Source organism: Gracilinanus agilis, chromosome 6, assembly GCF_016433145.1.
Source record: "Gracilinanus agilis isolate LMUSP501 chromosome 6, AgileGrace, whole genome shotgun sequence".
NCBI lineage: Eukaryota > Metazoa > Chordata > Mammalia > Didelphimorphia > Didelphidae > Gracilinanus > Gracilinanus agilis.
The window spans coordinates 178,430,994-178,450,684 of record NC_058135.1 but is presented as its reverse complement, the minus strand read 5'-3'; the positions used below and the strand labels follow the sequence as shown (position 1 = coordinate 178,450,684).

The window sequence follows — 19,691 nt, the reverse complement described above, 5'->3', positions numbered from 1 at the left end:
GTAACATTGTTCAAAACTTATTTTCATGTTATTCACTCCTGCAGCAGAGTGATGCTTTAACATCAAAACCCTAATCATATCCCCATTAAACTATGTGATCAACCATGTTTTTCTTCTGCATTTCTGTTTCCACAGTTCTTTCTCTGGGTGTGGATAGTATTCTTAGAAAGTAAATTTTTTTTAAAAAAAAGTTAAGTGACTTGCCCAGGATCACACAACTAGTAAGTGTCCGAGGGCGGAATTTGAACTCAGGATTTTCTCTTTCTAAGCCTTCCCTTCTAGCCAATGTACCATTTAATTGCCTCTAAAAATCCATAACTTATAGTAAATAAAGGCTTTACAAAGGAAAATGTAAATGTTTGTTCATTTTCTGAACACCTGGATAGTTTTCATCCTAAAATCAACTCAAGTTAAAAAAAAAAAATGAAAGCATATTCACTCTTTAGAGACCAACTAGATGGCCCAATAATTTCCATGACTAATGGGCATCTTTTGAACCATACTAAGTTATCATTTAAGGCTAAACTAGAAGCAGGAGAGCAGCTAAGCCTCCTCTTAAGAGAATTCAACAAGGTGAGATCAGTCAATAGCCCCTGAAGCTAGAGCCTTGGAAAGGGCGCTAGATCAGAGGGCGCTTCTTAACAAAATCCCGCCATCTTCCCACGGCCGCTGCGGGCACCAGGCTTTGCCTTCCATGGGCAGTCGACAGACACCTACTCCCTACCCACCTGGCCTTCTCCCCCATACCTGCAGCAAGCCTGCTGATTTACACGACAAAGAGCCCATAGCTGCCAGGTCACACAGGGAGTGTCCAGAGAAGTGAAACCTGGCACAAGACGAGTGTGGCAAGAAGGCAGGACCGTGAACTGGGCGTGCCATCTGGCAGTGTCACCTGCCCCTCCTTTGGGGTCACTGAAAATCATCAGCTGAGATCACTCCAGCTGAGATCCCTGGCGTGCCTCCGCCAGATTAACAGTAAGCGTGGCCTCGAGGACTGACTGACTCTTATTATTATTATTCTCCCTAGTCTTCCTTCCCCATTCTCTATTTCATTTCCATTGATCACTTCATGATTATCGGAGAGCACCCAGATATTTTGGGATCCCCAAATCCATTCAGCAAGTCATATACAAATAAGAGCTATCAGAGATAGAGGCTAGCAGGGAAAATGTCATTTCATTCTTCTTTTTTTCTTTAATTCAATTGAGATCATTTTGATAAAAATGAGAATCTAGTTTACAAACCTTCCCTCTCTCTCTCTCTCTCTCTCTCTCTCTCTCTCTCTCTCTCTCTCTCTTCACCCCCCCCAAAGACAAAGACAAACCAACCACTTAGTCAAAGGTGCTCCATTGGTTTCCAGTGGTGACTAAAGCTCCTAAAAGAAGAGAAATAGGACTTTTTACTTCTACTTTTAAGTGGCAATCTGTCTTTCTTTTTTCTAAGTCTACAGAGAAGCCCTAGATTCTCTTGTGTGTTTCTAGATCTGGAAATCTAGGTCCACAGAAATTAAAATGACTTGCCCAAAGTTACACATTAATCACCAAGCACTGAGGAAGCACCTACTATGCCCCAGACACTGTGTTAAATGCTAGTGATACAGAGGCAAGAAGCAAGGAGGCTCACTGACCCCGATTACCTAGCCTTTGCTACTCTTTTGTCTTAAAAATAATACTTGGGGGGGCAGCTGGGTGGCTCAGTGGATTGAGAGTCAGGCCTAAAGACAGGAGGTCCGGGTTCCAATCTGGCCTCAGATACTTCCTAGCTGGGCGTCTCTGATCAAGTCACTTAACCCCCATTGTCTAACTCTTACCACTCTTCTGTCTTAGAACTAATACACACCATCAATTCTAAGATAGAAGGTAAAGGTTTAATAATAATAATAATAATAATAATAATAAAAACAACAAAGCAGGGGCTTAAAGGGGGGGAAGTTTCACTTCCTCTATTTTATTCCAAAGTGTCCTCCCTTAATGATCAGAGGATTCCACACCAGCATTTATGAACTAGACCAAAATAGAGATAGAGAGTCAGGCCTGGATTCTGGGGGCCCTGGGTTCAAATCTGACCTCAGCCACTTCTTAGCTGTGTGATCCTGGGCTAGTCACTTAACCCCAATTACCTAGCCCTTACCACCATTCTGCCTTATAAGCAACACTTTTACTAATTCTAAGACAGAAGGTAAATGTTTAAAAAATTGCTAGTGATACAAAAATAAAAGTGAACTAGCTCCTGCTTACAATGATTTTGCATTCTAATGAAAGGGATGTGTATGTATATGTATATGTGCAAATAGAGACTATAAACTAGGATCCCTGTCCACACAGGATACATTCCAAGACCTACTGTAGAAGGCTAAAATGACAGCTATAAGCAAACACTTGCTGATCCCATATATATGCGTTCTCTCTCTCTGCTTCTGCCCCTCAATTTCCTCTCTATGGCTCCCACCCTGCCCCTGCCCTCCCCCAAAATGAAAAAAACAAAGATGAAAAAAAGCAAAAATGAAAGCAGAAAAGACTACCTGGTAAGAAACAGAAGGCTTACTGCCCTCTTGTGCTTCAGGTTGACTACAGCTAACTGAAAACGGTGGAAAACCGTGGATAACGGGACCCTAACGTATATACAAAATGATTCATTGGGCTCCTGGTCTTCTGACTTGCAGTAAATAAACCTTCCTCCTACACTATACTGGTTCTACAGATTTATAACAATAGTTGAAATGTTTATGAACTGAAGCTGAAAAGAAAAACTAATTATATATCAACTGAGGAGTCATCCCAGCCAGAGAGCATTTTTATTGGCTTAGACTTGGTAGGGTGGTAACAGATGGGAATTTCCCACAGAAGCTTTCCAGGTGTTTAAAAAAAAATTTTGTAAAAAAATATCCTCAGTGAATCTTTTTCAACACTAAGATAAGGTTCTAATCAAGAACATTCCTAACTCTATTTTGAAAAACTTTGCTGTTTTGCTTGATATGAGGACATAGAATCTGTGAGAAAATGCTAGCAAGATGTTTTCCCCTCTCAAAATGATAAATGCAAAATTATGTATTCACTTAAAATATTATCTATAGTAATTTTTTTATATCAAGTTTCATTTCCAGGGACAGCTAGGTGGATAAAGCCAATGCCTGGAGTCAGGCGGACTTGGGTTCAAATATGGCTTCAGACACTGCCTAGCTGCTTGACTTGACCTGGGCAAGTTGCTTCATCCTGATTGCCTACCCTTTGCTACTCTTTTGTCTTAGAAATAATACTAAGACAGAAGGTAAGGGTTTAAAAAGGGGAAAAAAAGTTTCACTTCCTCTTTCTTTCTCCAAAGTGTCCTCCCTTGATGATGAAAAGATTTCACACCAGAATTTATGAACTAGACCAAAACAGATGAAGTCTGAAAATATTATTGTGGGCAAATTAATTTAGGAGAAAAAAAGCTCATCTCTCCAACAGTTTTCCTTCTATACCAGCTAAAACTTAGTCCTAATCTGATTTTGCTATTTTTAAACTCCTAATTCAAACACAAACATTTTCACACATTACATACAACTACCCAGCCAGAGGTAAAGCACTTGACACACAATTTGCAGGGACAAGTTTTAGTCTGTGGTATGTCACATTCTATCTAAAAAAAATGTTACCCATCAAGCACATACCTTTGAGCTCTGTCAGAGTTTAGTCTATTTCTTTACTCGAAGAGGAAACATCTCCATCTAGGGTAATTTTAATGCACACAATACGAAAGAAAGTGGGTGCCCTTCCGTATCCCATCATTTCATCAGATCGTTACAAAATCCTGTGAGGCAGGCAGGGTAAACATTATCTTTTCTTTACAGATGAGGAAACTGAGACCAAAAACAGTCTGGATGGATTTGATCAGAAAGTCATACAGGCAAAGTTCACCTCAGAACCAAGATTAAAGCCTACATCTTCTAATTGCCAGTCTTCTTTATCCTGTACTGGTACTCCCTGGGATCTCACCTAACTCCTGAACACCTAAATCCCAATAGACCCAAAAGATGATGAACAAGGCCTATTTAACAGTACAATACTGTGGTTTTGATTTTTGTTGTTGTTAGAAGCACTAAATTTGCAGTCAGAAGATGTGAGTTCAAATTCCAGCTCTGATATTCACAAGCTTTGTGACTTTGGGCAAGTAATTTCACCTCATCTGTAAAATGAGAATTTGGGCTAAAATCATAGATTTAGAGATGGAACGGACAGTAAAGGTCATCATGTCCAATCCTTTTATTTTTACATAGGAAGGAAAAATGAGACCCAAAAGTTGAGGAATTTGCCCAGTGTCATACAGACAGTAAGAGGGCCAGGACAATCTCTGAGGTCCCTTTCAACTCTTAGCCCTATGATGTTCACACTGGAAAATAACTGAGATCAGGATAGCTAGGTAGCAGAGTAGATGTTACTGGAGAGCCAGACCTGCAGTTGGGAGGACCTGAGTTCAAATCTAGCCTCAGATACTTCCTGGTTGAGTTACTTAATTCCCATTGCCTAGCCCTTGACAATTTTCTGTCTTAGAATGGATACTAAGACAAAAGTGTTATGGTCAGACTAAGGTTGCTGTGGGTAAAACTAATTTGTAGGCAGTAGATAGAAGGCCAGAAGCAGTTTGGTACACCACCAACAACTATTTGCTATCAGGAGAGTAGGGATAGGAAACAGGAGTTAGGAAAATAGGGAAGTACATCTTAAATTCTTATGTCTTAATTTCAAATACTATACTAAAAATATCTAACTAACCTGCCCCCAAAATCCAACTGCTTTCTTTTCAGTTTCTTCTTGTCTGCCAGAGCAGACCTCCTTAAACTTACTCTCACTAATCTAAAATTATATTCTCTATCTAACTAAACTATGCTAAGTTAAGAAAATTCTTCTTCAACCTCAAATATCAATATCAAAAATTCAAACTATCAGTGGTGGGAACTCTCTATCCCAGTTGACACAGACAGTGCAGCAGCTCTCTCAAGAGTTCTGAGAAAAACCAGCAGCCCCTTCAGTAACAGACTTCTTCTCAATCTAGTATGACAGATCCAGCTCCCCAAACCTAAGCTCTTGACAGAGAGAAAACTGACCCAGCACCTTCAAACTCCTCTCAGACCGAAGCCAGAAAAAAAATGGAGTTTTTTTTAATGTTTTTCCTGTGATTTTATGGGTTTCTCTTAAAGAGACAGAGGATGAGAGCTGTCTGTTGCATACAAATTAAAAACCTTCCTCTGACCTAAAACTTCTGCTCTTAAGAAGACAGAGAAATTATGAAATTCCTTATAACAAAAGGTAAAGGTTAGAGAGAAAAGAAAGAGAAAGAAAAAGAACTGAAATTTTATCATTTTATCATTCATCTCTTTTTGATTACCTAATAGATGGTTTTGTGAGTTAGTGTGGCCAAAATAATTGACTACTTCCCCTTGACCAACCTTCTGGTGATAAGCCTCTTCCAGTGGAATAGACCTCAGACAACAGACACAAATTCAGACCCCAAAACCACACTAGAAACCCTTGAAGGATGGAGGTCTTTTCACAGCTTGAGCTCAACCCACATAGCCCTTGAGAATTCAGGGTCATTTCCATGTGGTCAGAGAAGTAGATGTGTTGGGAAATATAAATGGGTCTCTAGAGGAAGACTGCAGAGTACTCAGGAAAAGCTCTATTTAAAGGCATGTATGAAAACATTTCCCTTGATTTTTCTTTCAAAAGTCAACTAGCACTCAAGTTTTATAATGGGTGATAATGCTTTCCCTATAACAAAGAGAAGCAATTTTACAGAAATGCTCTTTTATAACTTCATATATATATAGCCATTCTTTACACACACACAGAAAAAAAGCCTACAGATTCCCTATTTCAAAAAGCAATGGTTTCAAAGGAAAGAACTAGATACTTTCTTCCTTAAGAGTTGACTGACAACTGACAAAGCCAGAAACTCAAAAAATTGGAAAATAGTTCCTTTCCAAATGGGACAGCCCAACAAAAAATTAAATTTAAAATAAGGTTCATTTTTCTAAAATATCAAAGGATCACAAATTTAAATCTGGAATAAGCTTTAGAGACCATATCTAGTCTCCCATTTTACAGATGAAGAAACTGAGGTCAAAAGCTGATAAGTGGCTTGCCCAACATTTATATACTAGTAGTATCAGAAGCAAGACTTGAATTCAGGTCCTATGACTCCGGAGTCAGTGCTCTTTCCTTGGTGCTGAAAATCAAATTTAAACTACAACTGAATATGAAAAATAGGAAACATCTTATATTCAAAAGAAAAGATTTCATAACTTTTTTCAAAGAGAAGATCACAGGGAAATTACTAACTCAATCTCTCATTCAAAGCTCCAAAATAAATAAGTGAGTACAAAATTTACACCCTAATTAAGAATGACAAGAGCATTTCAAAGGTCACTGGCCCTCTCCCCCAGAAAGATGATGCTACTATTCACCCACATTTCCACTCTGGAGACCAATCAGAGATGGAGGTAGAATGAAATGATTTAACTGAGAAGGCTAAAGAGGCAAATGCCTGGGGGTGGAGGAGGAAAAGAATTTAAATAAGTTTGACTAAATGGATCATACACAGCACAGATGGTCACTCTTTTTTTCTAGGCATGGACTGGAAAAGCAGCATTAGAAGCCATCCTGGGGAAGTCAAAGAGTCTCACGAGTTTCATAGCAGAAGGACCCGGAACAGCAAAAGACGCCTTCAGAAAAGGGATGCTCGCCTTTTCAGTCCATCCTGCTATTTTCACTGGCTGTGCCAATAGTCTCTCCAAGGGAGCTACCACGTGGATGAGAAGAGCAGAACAGGAATGGAAGGTAGGGAGAGCCAGGGGAAGCCAAGAACCACACGTGACACTGAATAGGACAAGACAGAATGGAAGTGCTAAATTGTGTGGTAGGAACTCAAAGTGCTGTAGGAGTTCAGAGGGCCTGCCAAAACAGCACTGACCCCCACAAACACATACACACACACACACATGCACACACACACACACACACACACACACACCAGCTGCAAACAGAAACTCCCGAAGCTGGACAGCCCTGGCTTACTTTCTGAAGCAGTTCAAGAAAAGCAATGGAGTTCATCTCCTAAAGACAGGAAGAAGATTAGAAGCCAAAAACTAGACAGGTCTTACCTGGGCATAGGTGGCTTCCCCAACACCTTTAACACCTTTAACACCTTTAACACCCACAGAATCCCTGTGAAGAAACAATATGGCACCTGGTTCGGAACAAATTGGGATATCAAGTTGACTAAAGCATAAGACAAGGGTCTTGACCACTTTTAGTCAAAACTCAGTTTGAGGGGGCTGCTGGGTGGCTTAGTAGATGAGAGCCAGGTCTAGAGATGGGAGGTCCTAGGTTCAAATTTGATCTCAGACACTTCCTAGCTGTGTGACCCTGGGCAAGTCACTTGACCCCCATTGCCTAGCCCTTGCCACTCTTCTGCCTTGGAACCAACACACAGAATTGGTTCCAAGACAGAAGGCAATGGTTTAAAAAAAAATCAGGCTGCTCCAGGTAATGATGCAACTTTAATACTTTATATTTGTATAACAATTTTAATTTTAATTGTACTTGACACTTTATAAATCTTTTTTTAGAAAGATGCAGCGAAAGCAGCCTTCCTTCTCTTATTTAAAAAATTGCGAGTGGCTCCCTAGTGCCTCTAAAAAAAAGGAAACTCCTGAAGCCTGGCATTTTAAGGCCCCTCACAATGGGCCTGTGACCCACCAGTTTTCCAAACTTATTTTGTGGCACACCCCTGAATATTTTCTGTTAATGGGCAGACTGGACTCACCATTGCCTCCTAATTCTCCCACACCCACCGCCCAGCAATTCCTGGGACAGTGGCCCACGCCAGAAATGAACTCATCCCCAGTAACTGCACCTGCTGATGGATGCCTTCTCTCAAGAGCCACCTCCCCCACCTGTAGTGGGAAGTCCTGCTCTCATCAAATTTCTTAAGAGTACTTAATTAGACTTTTCACTATGCTTTGGGATAGACATGTTCTATTGCCTTCATTAGACATCTTCCTCCAAGGCAAGCCCTGTGTTGTTTTATCATTTCTGTAGCTCTGGCACCCAGCAAAATGCTTTCCAAAGGATATATGATTAATTTAATATTATTTCATTTGACATTCAAAACAGCACGAGGTAGGGAAGGTAGTACTATTCCCATTTTATAGAGATAGAAACTGTGGCTTAAAGATGGCAAACATCTTGGCCAAAATCCTACAACTAATTTAGTGGAAGAACATAGCCCTTTCAATTTCTGCATTCTTTCCCATATGTTATGCTACCTCTCTCAGCAGTGGATAGAGCTTGATCCAGTCTGAAGTCAGGAAGACCTGAGTTCAAATTTTTGCAGACACTTACCAGATATATGACCCTGAACAAGTCACTTTACTCTGCCTCAATTTCCTCATCTGTAAAACGGGTTAGAGAAGGAAATGGCCAAAAACTCTAGTATCTTTGCCAAGAAAACCTCTTTGCCAAATGGGGTCATAAAGACTGAAACATGATAAATGACAACTGAAAAAATAAGACTTAACCCCCCCAGGGTTATCGTGAGGATCAAATAAGAGAATAATTGTAAAACACTTAACACAATACCTGACACATAGCAAGTACTGCATAAATGTTAGCCATCATCCTCATCCTCATCATCATCATCATCATTATGATGATTATGCACCGTATTATCTATTCAACTCTTTTCTTGAAAATGGTCTTCCCTATCCACTAAGCCTGGCTACATCAACGCTCCTCACTCCACATTTTGGATTGATCTAGACCAGTGATTCCCAAAGTGGGTGCCACCGCCCCCTGGTGGGTGCTGCAGTGATCCAGGGGAAGCGGTGATGGCCACAGGTGCATTTATCTTTCCTATTAATTGCTATTAAAATTTATAAAAAATTAATTTCCAGGGGGATAAGTAATATTTTTTCTGGAAAGGGGGCGGTAGGCCAAAAAAGTTTGGGAACCACTGATCTAGACAGTTCAAGAGACTAGCGACTTCATTACTGTGTGCATCCCTCGGCCAATGCCTATTGCAATTCCTTCGACTTCTTTCATCTGTCACTGTATCCAGAAAATTCTATCACTTTGGGAAGGCCAACTTCAAGGGAATGAGCCATTCTGAATTCAGTCAGGTTGAATCTCTGCCCTTCAAAAACCTGGGAACCAACAAATACACCCGAGACCCATTGGCTTCATGACCTTATTTCCGTTTTAAAAACAACTACTCAGTGCTTTATCCCCACAACTACTTTGCTACTCACATGTATGTGTGCAGAATATAGACTTATAAAGCACCAAAGATTGTGTTATACAATACAAAGAATGATGAGTATTGACTTATCCTTATCACTTACATATATGAATTGGGGTTTTGGCTTGAAAAGATCACTCTATAGCAAAAATGAATAATATTGCAATAGTGATAATATTTGCTTTCAAGAAGAAGAGGGGAGGGAAAGAAAATGAATCATGGAAACATGGAAAAATATTTTTAAAATAAATAATAATTTAAAATTTTTAAAAAAGAATGACTTAAAACAGTCTCCTAAGTCTGAAATCCTCAGTCTCACTTGAATCAAAGACCTAACCACTTTTCCTTGAATAGAAAACTTCATCAAATTCAGGAAAGGATTCAGAATCCCTGAACAAGATTTTTAGAATTTGTCTTATTTATTATGGTGACCAAATTAAGAATGGGAATGTCTTAATGTTTTTTATTCCTCTATTACTTGTATAATACAATTAAGAACTGTATCAATACAATTAAGAACAAAAGGATTCACTTCCCAGCTATGTGACCCTGGGCAAGTCACATAACTCCCATTGCCCTAGCCCTTACCTCTCTTCTGCCTTGAAACCAATATACAGTATTGAATCTAAAACAGAAGGTAAGGGTTAAAAAAAAAAGAACAAAAGGATAGTTTTTATCCTGAACATAAATACTCAGAATATTTCCATATAGAGAAAGCAGAAAAAGATTATTGAGTTAAACTGCAAATCTGAAATATAATTTTAATATAATGAATGACTGCAACATGTTACTTTCAAAGTTTATCTGTACTTCATTCTGTTCTCTTCTGACATTCTTTAATGCTTCAATGACTTTCTTTTCTTTCTTTTTGGCAACACAATGACTAGCTCCCACTATCAGTCCCAAAATTCCTCACCCATTGGAATAAAAAAAAAAAAAAAAAAGGATTGCTTAAAGGGAGTGGTAGAAACCAAAGCTGGAGTAAGGAGGGTGTGCCAGCATTAACATTATTATTATTCAGTTTAAGTAAATCAAAAACCCTAAACCCAAACTATTGGCCTTTGTTGATATTCTGGTGTAGAATTTTGTCTTTCCTTCAGTGATGCTATAAAATGTAATTGGAAGTTGCCTAATTCCAAAAGAGCGGGGGAAGAAGTACTTGTGTATTAATAAAGTGTCTCTGACAGACTTTACAAGCAATTCAGAGTGGGCGCCAAGTTTTTCTTCCATAAGAGTGAGGAAAGGGTCTAATAACATTTCCCAAACACAATTCCACAGAAGTCCTGTATAATCAAAAGGGAGACTTCATGAAAAAATGTCAGCAGTAGTAAAATGTGTAAGCCACACTAATTTTTCCAAAAGAAGACTCTGGTGACTAACATTTTCATCGTTTTCTCCAAGACTTACCCATAAGTGAAGAATCTGTACTGACATTTAAATTGCAGGAGTAACAAAGGGAAGTTCTGAGTCGGGAGCAAAGGACCAGCTGTTCAGCCATATGGCTCCAGCAAAGACAAGAGCTGCACACGTTCTAATCCGGTAGAACAAATTCCCTTTTTCCTCTTAAGAGTGTCCATCTTCTCTCCCTCGAGGAGCTAAAAGAACGCGACAAACCTCTTTGCAGAGCACCCGTATGAAACATTTACTCAAAACATTTTGAATAGGGCAGCTATTCCCCCTCAACATTAGACCTTGTTTAAGATTTAAGGTGAAAAGAGAGATTGAGTAACTTCTCCATTACAGTAGTCGAGCCCTTTTCTCTTCCACAGATGCTTTAGCAATCCTCTCTATCTGCTGAGAATCTGCATGTTTTATTTAAAGATGTAGTCCTTGGGAGCTGGAGCATTTACATATCTCTTGTTACCTATAACATTGGCCCCCTGAACAATCACTTAATTCTTACACATTTGTATGTTTCTAGCTGTAATGATCCTGAAAGTCACTTGGGCATCATTTAAAAGAATGTACCAAAAATAAATTTTACTTAAGCCTTCAAGAAGCTCAAAGAGTTCATTTTAACTTGTATAATCTATCCTAAAAACAAGACTCAATAAATGACAATTATCATTCTAGAAGATTTCTGAGAAGTGAAACGTATGAGATATGATACTTAATTCCTCATTTTTTTCATTATTACTTAAGACAGTTGACATTTCTGGGCATTCTATAATCTCTTTGTGCACTAGTCTATATGCCATCAATATGCACATATTTCTCACGTAGTGTATTTTATATAAAACCTTTCTTTGGGAATAAGAGCGTTCCCGACTAAATCTCAGACAATGCACGGCATATCTCAAGTTTTCTAACTATTCCCATGAAGTGAGTTTCCCCTAGTGAATGTGGCTGGTCAGTCACCACAGGCCTTTTATACGAAAAGTTAAGACTTCCCTCTGGAAAAATGTCCTCTATTCTTAGTTGGTGGGCGTTTTGCTTTAGCAGAGTGGGAGGGGAATTGGAGGCACTGAGGAAGCAGCCCAAGGGTTCAGTCAGTGAAGACAAATCTGATGTGCAAAGTAAAACTGAAGGCATGTTTACTCATTAGCCATCTGGCACCCCTACCACTGCCAGGACATTCCAGGATACTTTCTTAGAATGTTGATTAATTCTCAGACTTGTGCTAGCTTGGAACAGTCAGATTCCACAAAGCACTGTTAGAAATACTCACCTTTAAACACTGTCAACGACAGCCTACAAGAAAGTTTAGTGAATTAATTCTTCAATCTTTGCCCCTTTCAAGAAGTCTCAAAAAACTATGTTATGGTTATACATGGCTGAAGGATGGCAAGACTTGGCCTCTGTGACCATGCCAGAAGGATAAGGAACTTTCTCCAATCCCATTCCCATTATACCATATGATGGGAAATTTTCTCCATATGTTTTTTTGGTGAAATGTCACTGCAGCTACATTTAACTGGCAGACCAGACTTTCTAGTCTAGTCTGTGCCCAGTTTGCCAATGAGGTTCTTGTTCAATGTCTTCTTGAAAACTTCATTTAAAAAAGAGACAGAGGCAGGGGCAGTTAAGTGGCTCAGCAAATTGAGAGCCAGGGCCAGAGACAGGAGATACTGGGCTCATATCTGGCCTCAAACATTTCCTATTTGTGTGACCCTGGGCAAATCACTTAATCTCCATTGCCTAGCCCTTACCACTCTTTTGCCTTGAAACCATTGCATAGTATTGATTCTAAGATGGAAGATAAGGGTTTAAAAAATTTTAAAACAAATGAGAGAGAGATAGAATGAGACAGAGAGAGAGAAAGACTGAGAGAGACTGACTCTTGGCATAGAAATGAAATTATTTCATATAAAGTTTCTCCAGAAAGAATTAGGGAAAATTCCTGAAGAATTTCTAATGGCCTTGCCCACTTTCTTGTTGCCAAAACTTCATATTGTACTGGCAAATATTTTTGTTTTTGTCCTTTAAAACAGAGACTTCAATAATGATGAATTTTAATGAATGATGAATACAAATATTTATTTTATTAGCAAATCTGGAACCATTGGGGGGGGTTGTTGCACCACCCATGGAGATGGAACATCTAAAACTCAGAAGTTAAATAACACTCCCTCCTCTGAATTGTCGTGTTTATCTTAAACAAATTATAATTTTTCTGCGCCTCACCTTCTTCATCTATAAAGTGAGAATGAAGACACACATTATATAGGAAGATTATAAGAATTAAATGAGACCAAACAAGGATTCAAAACATGTATTAAGTACTTACTATATTTGGCACTAGGCTAGCTGCTGGGGATTCAAAGAAAGAAAACAAGATAGCCTCTACCCTCAAAGAGTTCCCACTTAACTTATTAAGGATTTTGCCAAATGTCTACTATGCACTTGACATTTCTAGGGAATACATCAGACATACAAGACATTCCTCCTGTCCTCAAAGAGTTTATAATTTAACTGGGAAACCAAAACTACTATACATGAAATAAAAGTGGACAATTGTTAAGCAATGATGTACTGTTTATAAATAGAAGACTCTCGGAAAGTGCAGTAGGAATTCATATGAAAGGAAAGTCCGTAACATTTTAGGAATCATGGAAAAGAAATAGGAAAGAGAAGATATTTCAAAGCATGTTGGTACATGTTGTTATTTATCTTTTGTTTTGAAGAGGACATCATGGAGTGATGTCTTGACTTGCCAGTGAATTCGATTTAAGTGAGGCAGAGTTACACAATGGCAAGATAAAAGTAAGGACAATGACAGTTTCCCAAGATGCAATCAAACTCTAAGCCCTCCACAGCACCTGCCTCAGCCGCCTTCGCAGCTGTTAGAATAAATTATCCTCATCTGACCATTTTGCCAGAGGAAATCTTCACCTGCCTAGGTAGACATCCCCCTAATTCACTGAAAGGTTTGAGCATGCCATCTCTAAAAGTTTCGCCAACACTGGTATAGGAGGAACTTGAGTAGGAAAAAAAAAATTACACATTTTTTTCACTATTGGTTTCTTCTATTATTCTCTGTATCTTATTTTATTTTATGCATTTAATAGCATTATTTTGAGTAAGATTCCCTATGTTTCACCAGACTAACAAAGGGAGCCATGATACAAAAAAGGTTAAGAATCCCTGCAATAAGAAACAACCTTCAGGAGAAAATAACACCTTTACTTTAGGAAGTTGGCCTTCATAACTACAACCACTCCCATTAACTGGACTGATGAAGAAATGGGAGTCACCACCATTTAACTCTTGAGTAAAGAAACTAACTGTGGCAGTGGATGTTGAGAAATGGGCAGAGATGGGCAGAGGCTGAATAAATAGCACATTCTTTGAAAAACGGTAGGAATTCAGGGAACATTAAGATGATTCCTGTTTGTAGAGGTCCTATCAGAAGCAGAATTCTTAAGATAGGAACTTGCCATAATATTTAAGAATCTAGGTAAGAAAAGGATGTTGTAAATTGAGATCCAAAAAAAGGACCACCTTGGAATATTGGAAAAGTGATCCTGGTAGAGAGAAGAGGGAGAAAAAGAGTTTGTTTCTAGCTCTGTCCAAGAATGTCCTGATGAGCCAATGGGAGTGGTCCTCTTGGCAAATGAATCTCGATGATGGAGAAGGGGCCACCAGTCTCTCCCAGCTAGAAAAGACACTAAAAGAAGCCATACTTTCTTTTGCTCTCATTTCATATTCATCGAGCCACTTTATTGCAAGGGGAATGACAGCCTCGGTCTACACAGACTACAAGAACTGGCTTCTAATTCTCATTTTAAATCCCACTTATTATAACTGTGTGGCCCTAGGAAAGGCACACTGTCATCCACTGTGGTCGCTCACAATTATATACTTATATGTGTATGCATTATGTATGTGTGTGTTTGTATTTATACGATGCTTTAAGGCATGCAAAGTATTTTACATAGAATTTTATTTGATCACACACCTCTCTGAGCCTCGGGTACATGGTGAAATGTAAAGATCAGTGGCTTTAAGGATGGAACCTGAGTTCAAATACTACCTCTGTAGCTTTTTACCCTTGAGACCTAAAGCAAGAAACTTCATCTCTCTGAGAGTTAACTATAAAATGAAGGGACTGAACTACTTCAGGAAATCTTATGCTATGACCCTGAACTTGTTTTTTAAATAGTTTAACTTATCTCAATATAATCAGTTTTCTTTGTAATCTCATGTATGATTTTAGGCATGTAAAAACATTATTCTGAGGAGTCATTATGTTTCACAGCTGCCAAAGAAGTCCATGGCAGCAAACCATTCAGAACCCCTGGAGTTGATGATCTCTAAAGGTCCCTTCATAAGATCATAAATTTAGAACTGGAAAGGATATCAGAGATCATTTAATCTAGTTGATCCTTATTTTCAGGGCTGGAGAGATAATAAGCGGTAGAACAGGATTTGAACTCTAGTCTTCTGATTCCAGCATCATTTCTGATGTCCCATGCTAGCATATACTAGACTTTATAAGTAAAAAGGCTATGGGAGGGATTGTTAAGTGTACCTACATTCTAATAAGCAATTTAACAGAGTTCTAGGTATGCAAAGCTTAAAAACCAGATCCTGAAACCCAAAAGGACCACAAGCAAATCTAAAATATCTTACCAGCCTTACAAATAATTACATTATATAAGTAGCAAAACTGCCTGGTTTCCATGGACTTGAAAAGCAGCTGTAGTCAAATAGAGTCCGAGTCAAGAAGTTAAATTTCCAATTTAATTTGAGCTCATAAAAACCCTGGAATTTTATGACTAGAAGGAGATTTAAAGATTAACCAGCCCAACCTCCTCAATCCATAAATGAGGAAACCTCACATGGCACAAAGTAAAATGATTCACCAAAAACACTGTGGTATAATGAGAGAAATTCTGAACTCCAAAAGAGAAAGACTGAGTTTAAATGTCATGACTCCAGGTATTTTCTCCAGCTATCTACCATGCCCGAACTGCACTCCCTCCTCTTCTCCATCTACTGTCTTCCCTGGTTTTCTTTAAGTTCAAAGTCATCTTCTACAGGAAGGCTTTCCCATCCCTTCTTAATTCTAGGGCCTTCTTTCTTTTAATGTTTTCCTATTTTTCCTACATATAGCTTGTGTGTGTATGAATATATAGATATATGTATTTCTGCATACATATATATGTTGTATATATTTGTTTGCTTGTTGCCTCCCCCACTCAATTGTGAGTTCCTTGAGAGTAAAGACTATCTTTTATCTCTTTTTATATCCCCAGGGCTTACTTAGCCCAGTCCCTGGCACATAGTAGATGCTCAATAAATGTTTATTGACTCCCTAACTGATATCCCATCTCAGATCCTCACTAATTATGAGACCACAAATGAGTCATTTTTCCTCTCTAACTTTCACCAGTAAAATGGGAATAATTGTAGTAGCTACATCACAAGACTGGTCTAAGGCTTAAATAAAAATAATGGATATAAGGTACTCTGCAAATCCTAAATCTCTGTATATCAGATACTAACCAACAGAGCTGGCCCTAGAAATCAGATTTCTTGACTCCTAGTCCAATCATCTCTCCCCCATGCCATCATTCCTTCTACCATCCTGTCAAATAAAAGAGAAAATGCTACTTTCTTTAACCACAGTAAAAGTGGAATAATTTCATTTTTGAAATCATACAATTGTCACATAATTGCCACTAAGCCCCCAAACTTTCTGCTGTCTAATGGACTTCCTTCCTGGGCCCCTATCACTTACTCTTCACCTTCCGCCTGAGTCTCCAATGCTTCTTTTCTGCACTAGTGCTCAATAATAACACAATGTCACCAAATTTTGCACCACCAAAACAGAGTAATGTTATACAACAGAGATCAAAGCAAAACATAACAACTAGGTAGCAAGGTTGGACCACAAGACTCAGAGCTGAAAGAGGACCTTCCAGATCACTTAATCCAACCCTCTAATTTGAAAGATGGGGAAACTGAGGCTCAGAAAAATTAAATGATTTGCTCCAGATCACAAAGGCAGCAATGAAAATAGCATTTACAAACACTTCAAGGTTTGACAAGAGTTTCTCGCATATCATTTCACTGGATCCTCAAAATAACCCTGTGAAACAAGAGTTATTATCTTCATTCTACAGATGAAGCAACTGAAGCAAAGGTTAAATGACTCACCCAGTCACCCAGAGTTTTTGAGGAAGTCTCAGACACGGTCTTCTTGACTCTATTCAATACCCCACCTGGGTTGCCAATAATAAGATCAAAGGATAATAGTTTTAGAGTTGGAAGGACCTTAGAGACCATTTAGTTCAACCTCTTTATTTTAGAAATGAGGAAAGTGAGGCTCAAATAAGTGACGCAGGAAGTAATAAGGCCAATATTTGAACTAAGGTCCTCTAATTCTAGATCCAGTGCCCATTCCATTATATCACCATGCCCCTGCCTCCAAATCCAGCACCCTTACACGTCACACCACCTGACAGTCTGTGCCTGGCATACTGATAACCAAGCAGGAAGCAAGACATAATTCTAGGAGTCTCAGACAGTTTTTGTGCCAGCTGATTTCCAAGTAAGTGATTTGAGCAACTATCTAATGGTATATCATAAGGAGAAACTTTAATTAGATGATTCAGATGGCCATCTGCAAAGTGATCTGAAGGAAATCTACAGGAGAATGTCATGTATTAGAAATAATACTTTTACTAAAAACATCTCTTACTCCCAGTTTTTTTCCTCAAATGCCAGTAACACAAGACTGCTCCTTGTTTCAAATGATCATTCTCTCTCCCCTATGCAGCAACTATAGCAATTTGAGAACCCTAGAGTTTTGCCCAGTAAATCTGAGATTCAACAAATAGCTAATCCATAAATCTGAGTAATCACTGTTTTTCTTGCAGGAAAAACAGAAGCAATTAAATTTAATACTGCACTTGGGTGATTGATCAATATCCTAGCTATAGCCTAGGAGGCAGTCACTTTGAAGAAAAAAATAAGAGACACTCAAAACCCACTCACAAAATATCTGATCATTTGATTCTTTGTTGTAACACTATTAAAAAATCAGCATAGAAAGTGTTTTTCTGATTTCAAAATAACCTCCAGGGGCAGGTTATACTCACTGTATACAGCCAAAATTCCAGTTTTTGTCCTAGTCTAACACAGACGTTTATAGGTTCTAACAGCCATATTCAAATGTTCTACTGAAAACAATAAGTCAATTACGGATAGGAATCACTCCAAATAATGGCCTCAAATATTATAAGTGACTCTATTGCCCTTTTCTGTGGCTCATCACTCTAAAACAAACTTACATCCTAACCAAAATGCTAAGGATGTTCTTCCAATAACAGAATGTTTAGTTTTCCAAGAACAATCTTTCTTTTTTTTTTTTTTATTAAAGGGGGGGGAGGGGAAATAAGCCTTTATTTAGCATTTATTATGTACCAGGAACTCTGTTAAGCACTTTATAAATATTACCTCATTTGATCCTTATACAATGACCCTGGGAGGTAGCTGCTATTATTATCATCTCCATTTTACAGTGGTTAAATGACTTGTCCAGAGTCACATAGCTAGTAAGTATCTATGGTCAAAATTGAACTTGGGTCTTCCTGAGACCCCACAAGAATTCATCTGCCTTCTGAAAAACCACAACTTTTGAGCATTTACTCTCCTATTATGTGACCTTGCTGAAACAAAATAGGAGGTCACAGAATTTAATAAAAATCTTATCTTCAGCATCTAAATGAGAATTCAGGAAAGTGGACCTGAGCCATAAGACAGGGTCCAGTGAAAAATTCTACTTTCCATTTTAACTAGAACTCCGACTTTCTTTTACCTCCTCTTTCCTTGACTCACAAGAGACAAAAGTGATAGTTACCTAAAGGGGAAACAAAGAAGGAGAAATGGGAACACATAGGAGATACTTTATAGTAACGATTCTCTGTACTGTCCGTCCTGATTGAAGCAACTCAGAAAGACATTACCCATTTTAAAGTTGTCCTCTTTTCTTTATACTTCACAACTTCAGATAAACATAATTATACTTCTAATAATTCTTGAGATCTCTTACCTCCACTTACCATTGGAGAAAACTACAATGAAGCTGTTGGAATTGCGTTATGCTATAATTAGGCCTCTTATTTTGGAAAATTCTCCTATCTCCTCACAGTCACTTCAAGGAGTATTTAAATTATAGTCCTTCTACAGGTTTCTGACATGTAGAGGACTGTAATATCCTTGTTGGTACAAGAATAACCATCACAGATCCATAGTTAAGAAAAGATGCATTGGAAAGAGAAAGCTAAAGCCTGTTCCAAGTTTTCCATTTTCCAAGACAATTTCATTTGCTTTACAAAATTCTGTTTGTTTTTAAAGGAGTTGAATATATATAGAAACCTTTCTATAAAATTTAAGAATAAAAATGCACCTTCTACCCTTAAATTCTTCCATCTCAGGCCAAATTATTCCTAACACAAGCAAACTTGTTTGGACAGCATAATGCAAGATGAATATCAAAATCCCTATCCAATGAAACATGTTACTAGCTGCCATTTTCCCCAGGGTGATTAAAGGAAAAGTATGTTAATAAAGACTCAAGAGGCACATTACACATCCACCCCCTTCCTTAACTAATGTGTTTTTTATAGAAAACTGAAAGTCTGACTGATAAACCCCCAGGAAGACCAGTAAATGATGACTGTGGCTGATTAGAGTCTTCTCTGGATAGACAGCACCCTCTTCTCATGAACAGTGTCAGAGTTAGTAACTGTTGGACTGCTTCCAGCTGTTGACTATTTGGATGTGAAGAGGAGTTTGCTCCAGAAGGCAGGTTTCAAAGCAATGCCGGTGATGCTGACGTAAGATACCGGGCTGTGGGAACCCTAATTGGCCTAGAAGTTCTACGTTTATCCTGGGGTTCTTCTTCTTTTTTTTTTTTTTCACTAGCAAGAGGCACAATTAAGAGGGCAAAAAGGTAATAAGGACTC

At 38.5% G+C, this 19,691-nt stretch overlaps 1 protein-coding gene across 1 annotated transcript in view; it reads right to left on the bottom strand.

Annotated features, from left to right (window-relative positions):
* The window catches only part of RELL1 (RELT like 1), a 65,351-nt gene that overhangs the window by 44,382 nt on the left and 1,278 nt on the right, over positions 1-19,691 (bottom strand). The gene's annotated exons all lie outside the window — the stretch shown is intronic.